General features: G+C 46.0%; 1 protein-coding gene across 3 annotated transcripts in view; it reads right to left on the bottom strand.

Annotated features, from left to right (window-relative positions):
* LOC109925492 (probable G-protein coupled receptor 132) overlaps nucleotides 1-8,599 on the bottom strand; it is a 105,482-nt gene that overhangs the window by 42,245 nt on the left and 54,638 nt on the right. Inside the window, exon 1 of one of the 3 annotated variants that reach the window (XM_048600414.1) lies at nucleotides 711-798. The exons of 1 other annotated variant lie outside the window; for it this stretch is intronic. The gene's annotated coding sequence lies outside the window, so the exon portion shown is untranslated. Of the gene's footprint in view, nucleotides 1-710; nucleotides 799-8,599 lie in introns of those variants that run through there. One more of the 3 variants, XM_048600413.1, reaches the window with a different exon arrangement.

Genomic DNA, 8,599 nt, shown 5'->3' with positions numbered 1-8,599 from the left:
ACACTCCCAGGACAGGGACAGCACAGGGTTAGATACAGCGTAAAGCTCCCTCTACACTGTCCCCATCAAACACTCCCAGGAGAGGGACAGCACAGGGTTAGATACAGAGTGAAGCTCTCTCTACACTGCCCCCCAGCGGACACTCCCAGGAGAGGGACAGCACAGGGTTAGATACAGAGTAAAGCTCTCTCTACAATGGACAGCACGGGGTTAGATACAGAGTGAAGCTCTCTCTACACTGCCCCCCAGCGGACACTCCCAGGACAGGGACAGCACGGGGTTAGATACAAAGCTCAGCTCTATTGATACTGCAATTAAAGCAAAATATTTGCAGATGCTGGAAATCTAAAAGGAACAGCGAAAATGCTGGAGAAACTCAACAGGTCCAAAGAAGGGTCACTGGACTCTAAATGCTAACTGTGTTTCTGCCTCCACAGATGCTACCAGACCTGCTGAGTTTCTCCAGCACTTTCTGGTTTCATTTCAGATTTCCAACAGCTGCCATTCTTTGCTTTTATCTCTGCCAAGCTGTGTGCCTGTGTCAATGCAGGAGCCTGGGATTTGCAGCACGGACCCAGTTCCATGTTAACGAGCACACAGATGTGACAGAAACACTTATCCAAACCTCCATGTGTTGAAAAACAGCGACACATTTCAGGAGCTGACACTTAAAACCACGCTGAGACATCCAGAGAGTGAGAGGCACGCACCATCCACACCGACCTGCTCGAAAAGGTTCTCTGTTACACACTCAGGAGCGAGGCGGATCATTCCCATCACAGTGTGACTGACCGTGAAACTGTCTTTGTTTGGGGAGGAAGGAGAACAGGCTGTCTGATTAAGGACAGTTTCCTCCCCCAGGGAATTGTCAGGAAGTGTTTGTTTTAACTGTTTGCCAGGCTCTCATTGGTGAATGTGGCAAACACCTCAAACACAGCTGAGCAGTGACAGTACCGCTTCGGAAACCTGCTTGCCTACTGCAAGAATGACACCAACAAACTATTGATGTAGCACCTCTAGCACCTTGCAAGGCTGTCCACAGAGGACATTACTGAGACAAACTTGGCACTGAACTACAAAAGGAAGCATCAGGTCTGTTTTAAGGAGCATCTAGAAATATCGAAAACAGGTGTAGGAGTAGGCCATTCAGCCCTTCAGACTTCACTACCATTCATTATGATATTGCTGATCATGCAATTTCAGTATCCCACTCCCACTTTCTATCTATATCCCTTTACCCCTCTTGAAAATATCTAACAAACTGGGCCCAACAGCCTCCTGTGGGAGAGAATTCCACAGGTTCACAACTCGCTGAGTGAAGAAATTCTTCCTCATCTAAGTCCTGAATGGCTCACCCCTTATTCTTAGACTCCTAGGTCTGGACCTCCCCATCATCAGGAACATTCTTCCCACATCTAGCCTGTCCAGTCCCATCAGGATTTTATATGCTTCTATGAGATCCTCCCTCAATCTTCTAAATTCTGGTCAGTGCAAGCCCAGTCAATGTAAAAATGAAGAGGACTTGAGAGGGGCAAATATAGAGTCATGGAGTCATACAGCATGGAAACAGACCCTTCTGTCCAACTCATCCATGCTGACCAAGTTTCCCAAGCTAAACTAATCCCACTTTGGCCGATATCCTTTGCGCATTTATGGCTCAGACATCTCTCGGCTCAATCATCAGTGCTGGAGTGAAGGAAATGGGAGATGTTTAAGAAGCCAGAGAGTATGTTCGAGACTGGAGAAGGCTGTGGACTGGAGAAAGTTACAGCGACTGGGGAAGGACAGAAATTCGTGGGACGGACTTGAAAGCAAGCAGGAGAATTTTTAAATTGAAGTATTGCCAGGCTTGAGTCAGTGTATGTAGGTCAGTGAAAATGCATGGGATGGGGGAATGAATCTTCCTGCTACACCCAGCATCCACTCCAATCCAATTCCTCCTCCAGTGGTCCCCAGCATCACAGATACCAGTCTTCAGCCAATTCAATTCACTCCACGTGATATCAAGAAATTGTTGGAAGCAATGGATACTACAAAGGCTACAGGCCCTGACAACATTCCAGCAATAGTACTGAAGACTTGTGCTCCAGAACTTGCCGCTCCCCTAGCCAAGCTGTTCCAGTACAGTTACAACATTGGGATCTACCCAACAATGTGGAAAATTGTCCTGTACATAAAAAAGCAGGACAAATCCAACCCAGCTAATTACCGCCCCATCAGTCTCCTCTCGATCATCAGTAAAGTGATGGAAGGTGTCAGTAACAGCGCTATCAAGCAGCACCTGCTCAGCAATAACCTGCTCAGTGACGCCCAGTTTGGGGTCCGCCAGGGCCACTCAGCTCCTGACCTCATTACAGCCTTGGTTCAAACATGGACAAAAGAGCTGAATTCCAGAGGTGAGGGGAGAGTGACAGCCCTTGACATCAAGGCTGCATTTGACCGAGTGTGACATCAAGGAGCCCTAGCAAAACTGGAATCAGTGGGTATCATTCGAGCCAAGCCTCAAATCAAGATGGCAGCAGAGTAGGATGCTCCAACTGGATCTCCTCCACTCCTTCTGTTTATTTCTCGTTTCCTTCTCTTTTCTCCTCTTTCTTTCTCCCCATTGTTAGTGTTTCCTCTTCTAGGCATTCACCTCCCCTGTGGCAGTTCTCACGGCAGCTCTCAGCCTGGTCTCGCAGTGGTTCATGGCAGAGTTTTGGCTCAGTGTGCGAGTGGATTCTGCTTGGGCATGTTCCCAAGGCACTGGAGGAAATTGGAGAGGCAGCAGTTCCAGCACCGGCGACAGTATCTAACACAGCGGCAGCGTTGAGAATAGGCAGCTGAGATCTTCCAGAGAGTGAGATAAGCAGAGGACTCATCAAAGATGGTTGAACATGAGAACTTATTCCTTTGTTTGCCTAGTTTAAACTAAGAAAGACTTTAATGTAAACTGTTACCTTATTTATTTATTTTTCTATTCACTCTGTGAAGTAATACTTAACTTTTTAACTCTCATTCTCTCACTACTTTGTACCTAAGTTTTTTGTACCTGGTTGCTTTGGTACCTAAGATGGCACTGTGTGTGACACCATTAGACACTTTTCACTGTAGTCCTGTACTTGTGTACTTGAGTTCCTGTGACGATATAATCTAAATCTATCAGGGGTCAAACTATCCGCTGGTTGGAGTCATGTCTGGCATGTAGGAAGATGGCTGAGGTTGTTGGAGATCAGTCACCTTAGATCCAGGACAGACTTCTTAGTAAGTGTGTGGAAGACTGCGTTACGAAGAAGTTAATCTGCATGATACTCAACCGGAAACCATAAATAATCTGCTCCCCACTGCAGTCCAGGTCTGAGGCGTGCAAGTTGGGTAACTCAGACCTATACAGAAAATCCAGGTTCGACCTTCGTAAGGCCATGAGAGATGCCCAAAGGCAATACCAAACTAAGCTTGAGACCCAGATCAACCATACAGGTCACCTGTTATTTGTGACAAGGTTTACACGACAAAACGGGCTACAAAGCGAAGTTGAACAGAATCACAGGCAACAGTACATCCCTACCCCAATGCATTCTACCCTCGCTTTGAACAGAAGGTCAATGAAATGACATCACCCATCCCAACAGCCTTGGGTGCACCTGTAGACACGGCCGCTGCTGCAGACATCAGGTCGGCTTTCTTGAGAGTGAACCCATGGAAAACGACCAGCCTGGATGGAGTCCCTGGCCTTGCATTCAGATCCCCGTGTAGACCAGCTGGTGGGAGTATTCACTGAGATCTTTAACCTCTCCCTGCTATAATCTGAAGTCCCCACTTGCTTCAAGAAAACCACCATCATCCTGGTGCCACAAGAAAACCATGCAGCGTACCTCAGTGACTACTGCCCAAGTGGCTGTGATGTCCATCATTGTAAAGTGCTTTGAGAGGTTAGTCATGGCTCACATCAACTCCAGCCTTGCATATTGCCTTGATCCTTTGCAATTCACCTACCGATGCAACAGGTCCATGACAGACGCCATCTCCCTGGCCCTACACTCACCGCTGGAACATTTGGACAACAAGGATACTTTGTCAGGGTCCTACCTATTGACTACAGCTCCACCTTCAACACCATAATCCCAAACAAACTCATCGCTAAACTCCGAGACTTTGGTCTCAGCTCCCCCTTCTGTAACTGGATCCTCAACTCCCTGATGCTTGATAGATATCACATCCACAAGCATTCACTCCCTCCACCATCGATGCTCAGTCGCAGCAGGGTGTACCATCTACAAGATGCACTGCAGAAATTCACCAAAGATCCTCAGACAGCACCTTCCAAACCCACGGCCTCTTCCATCTAGAAGGACAAGGACAGCAGATAGATGGGGAACACCACCCCCTGCAAGCCACTCACCATCCTGACTTGGAATCATAGAATCCCTACAGTGTGGAAGCAGGCCATGTGGCCCATCAAGTCCAGACTGACACTCCAAAGAGCATCCCACCCAGAATAAGGGAGCAGGATTTTAAATTTCCGAGTCACTTTTGGGACAGAGATGATGAGAATATTTGCTCTCTCTCAGAGTTGGGTGTTTCTGGATGTCTCAGCCTCAGAAGGTGGGGGAAGGTTATTGAATACTTTTAAGGTGGGCTGGATAAAGTCTTGCCCGGCTGTGGGATCGAGGGCTATTGGGAAATGTGGAGGTTGAAACTCAAACAGATCAGCCACAACGTTATCTCAGCTCCTAATTTGTGAGCTCATACATATGTAACATCTAGTTACAGCGAGACGGTGGGCAGTGAGGTGTGGGGGTGGGATTTGGTGGTCACGGAGTGACAAAACAGAGGCTTTTACATCCCATTGATGCAGACAGTGGTGTCCATCCATTGTCCTACCTCATGATGCTTCTCTACAGCAGTTCTGTTCCTGTCCAGATCCTCCAGATCCCAGGAAGATTTCATGTAGCCTATTCTGCCTGCTCCAGCTCTTTGTAGCAGCGTTCTAATGAATTACACTCCTTGCTCTATCTGAGCAACTCTGCAATTTCTCCTTAATCAAGCATTCTGGCGGGTTGTGCTTTGAAAAGTATGGTTTAATCTGCTTCCATCGCTCTTCCAGATCATCAAACTTGATCCCTAAAAAACCTTGTCTTATGTAAAGTCTGCCAATTGTCCCTTGGTTATGTACCATTCCCACCTGATTTGTTTTGATTTATTGCAGTCACATGTACCTAAGTACGGTGAAATGTTTTACAGGCAGATCATAGCAAACAAGGACATGTAGATCATGGGGTGCTTAGAGAGAGCGAGGCACACAAGGTTACAGCTGCACAGGACGTGCACAAAAGCGAGGTCAACATTAGCTTGAAATTAGAGACGTCCATTGTGTACTGTATCTTCTGCCTGAAGGAGAGGTTACATGAGAGTAAGACTGGGGTGGGAGGGGTCTTTGATGATGTTGGCAACCTTTCTGTGGCAACGAGAAGTGTAGATGGAGTCCATGGATGGGAGATTGGCTTCCATGATGGTCTGCGCTCTGTACACAGCTTTCTGTTGTTTCTTATGGTCCTGAACAGTACAATTGCCATACCAAGCTGTTACACATCCAGATAGTATGCTTTATATGGTGCATCTGTAAAGGTTGGTGAGGGTCCTTATGGACATACTGGATTTCCTAAGCCTCCTGAGGAAGTAGAGGCATTGTTGTGCCTTCTTGACTGTCGCATCTATGTGGGTGATCCAGGACAGATTGTTGGCTATCGTCCTTCTCTACCTTAAGGAAAACAACCCCAACTTCTCCATTCTCCTCAATTCACTCAACATTTCTTTCGTTCTTGTAAAGTCTTGGAAATCCCTGCCAGGATAATGGTTGGAGGGGCTTTTGATAAGTAGGATGGGAAATAATAGGAGAGAGAGTACAGTCTGAAGAGTGTGGTGAAAGTTTATATTGTCATAGAGTCATAGAGAAGTACAGCACAGAAACAGACCCTTCGGTCCAAATTGCCCATGCCAACCAGATATCCTAAATTAATCTAGTCCCACTTGCCAGCATTTGGCCCATATCCCTCTAAACCCTTCCTATTCATATACCCATCCAGATGCCTTTTAAATGTTGTAATTGTACCAGCCTCCACCACTTCCTCTGGCAGCTCATTCCATACACGCACCACCATCTGTGTGAAAAAGTTGCCCCTGAGGTCCCTTTTAAATCTTTCCCCTCTCACCTTAAACCAATGCCCTCTAGTTTTAGACTCCCCTACCCTGGGGAAAAGACCTTGTGTATTTACCCAATCCATGCCCCTCATGATTTTATAAACCTCTATAAGGTCACCCCTCAGCCTCTGATGCTCCAGGGAAAATAGCCCCAGCCTATTCAGCCTCTCCCTATAGCTCAAACCCTCCAACCCTGGCAACATCCTTGTAAATCTTTTCTGAACCTTTTCAAGTTTCATAACATCTTGCCTACAGCAGGGAGACCAGGATTGAACACAGCATTCCAAAAGTGGCCTAACCAATGTCCTGTATAGCTTCAACATGACCTCCCAACTCCTGTACTCAATGTACTGCTCAATAAAGGCAAACGTACCAAATGCCTTCCTCACTATCCTATCTAACTGCAACTCCACTTTCAAGGAACTATGAACCTGCACTCCAAGGTCTCTTTGTTCAGCAACGCTCCCCAGGACCTTACCATTAAGTGTATAAGTCCTGCCCTGATTTGCCTTTCCAAAATGTAGTACCTCATATATATCTAAATTAAACTCCATCTGCCCCTCCTTGGCTCATTGGCCCATCTGATCAAGATCCTGTTGTACTCTGAGGTAACCTTCTTCACTTTTGGTGTCATCTGCAAACTTACTAACCATACCTCCTATGTTTGCATTCAAATAATTAATATAAATGACGAAAGGCAGTGGACCCAGCACCAATCCTTGTGGCACACCGCTGGTCACAGGCCTCCAGTCTGAAAAACAACCCTCCAGGCCACCCTCTGTCTCCTACCTTCCAGCCAGCTCTGTAACCAAATGGCCAGTTCTCCCTGTATTCCATATGAACCAACCTTGCTAACCAATTTACCATGAGGAACCTGTCGAATGCCTTACTGAAGTCCATATATATCACATCCACCAGTTTGCCTTCATCAATCCTGTTCATTACTTCCTCAAAAAGCTCAAGTAAGTTAGTGAGACACAATTTCCTACGCACAAAGCCATGTTGACTATCCCTAATCAGTCCTTTCCTTTCCAAATACAAGTAAATCCTGCCCTTCAGGATTCCATCCAACAACTTGCCCACCACTGATGTCAAGCTCACTGGTCTATAGTTCCCTGGCCTTTCCTTACAACCTTTCTTAAATAGTTGCATCACGTTAGCCAACCCCCAGTCTTCCAGCAACTCACCTGTGGCTATCGATGATAAAAATATCTCAGCAAAGGCCCAGCAATCACTTTCGTAGCGTCTTATAGAGTTCTAGGGTACACCTCATCATGTACCAGGGAATTATCCACCTTTATGCAAATTAAGATGTCCAGCACCACCTCCTCTGTAATATGAACATTTTTCAAGATGTTGCTGTTTATTTCCCCACATTCTATATCTTCCATGTCCTTCTCCACAGTAAACACTGATGCAAAATACTTGTTTCAGTGTACCTTTATCCAAATGGAAGCTTGGGTTCTAAAGTAGAGGCCGATAGCTTTTTGATTTTCAATTCTGTCAAGTTACCTTTATTTCCAAGGATCAGAAATGCATCATTATCACCAGTGGATCAAAGAAGCATTTTCAAGAAAGCATGACTAAGCTACATGACTCAGCAAGCTACCTGTTGAGATAATTAGTGAAATGTTTCCTGCGTTGAGCTTTTACAACCCAGCAAAGAGAGAAATTAGAGGCTAGCAGTGGAAGAAAAGAACAATAATAGAAGGCATGCTGTTTGACAGACCAAAAGTAGTCAAAGCAACTGGAAAAAAAAACAGAGAAAACAAGGTGTAGAGCTGCATGAACACAGCAGGCCAAGCAACAACAGAGGAGCAGGAAGGCTGACGTTTCGGGCCTAGACCCTTCTTCAGAAAAAGGCCAGAAGCGTCAGCCTTCCTGCTCCTCTGATGCTGCTTGGCCTGCTGTGTTCATCCAGCTCTACACCTTGTTATCTCAGATTCTCCAGCATCTGCAGTTCCTACTATCTCTGATTTGAGTAAGTGGTGTCTTTGGTTTCTTACGATACAGTGAAACTCCAATGCTGGCTCAATGTAGGAGCAAATTATTGCAGATGCTGGAATCTGTAATGAAAACAACAAATGCTGGAGATCAGAACTTTTTGTTAAATATTTTCAGTCCAATGTTAGCTTCTTTTTTTCATATGCTATTGTACAGAACTGAGTTGGATTGTGACTATATTAAAAAAAGGGTATTTTTATGTATAAAGTATATTTTTGAGGGAAAAAAATCATTGGATATAAAGCTGTGCTAAAGACCCAGGCTACAGCACCAGTGCAGGAATGAGAGAGTGCTGCACTGTCGGAGGGTCAGTGTTGAGGGAGTGCCGCACTGTCGGAGGGTCAGTGCTGAGGGAGCACCGCACTGTTGGAGGGTCAGTGCTGAGGGAGTGGGCACTGTCGGAGGGTCAGTGCTG

The sequence above is a fragment of the Rhincodon typus genome, chromosome 8 (assembly GCF_021869965.1).
Source record: "Rhincodon typus isolate 14 chromosome 8, sRhiTyp1.1, whole genome shotgun sequence".
Taxonomy (NCBI): Eukaryota; Metazoa; Chordata; class Chondrichthyes; order Orectolobiformes; family Rhincodontidae; genus Rhincodon; species Rhincodon typus.
The sequence above is the reverse complement of the archived record's forward strand: the minus strand, read 5'-3'. Positions and strand labels throughout refer to the sequence as shown.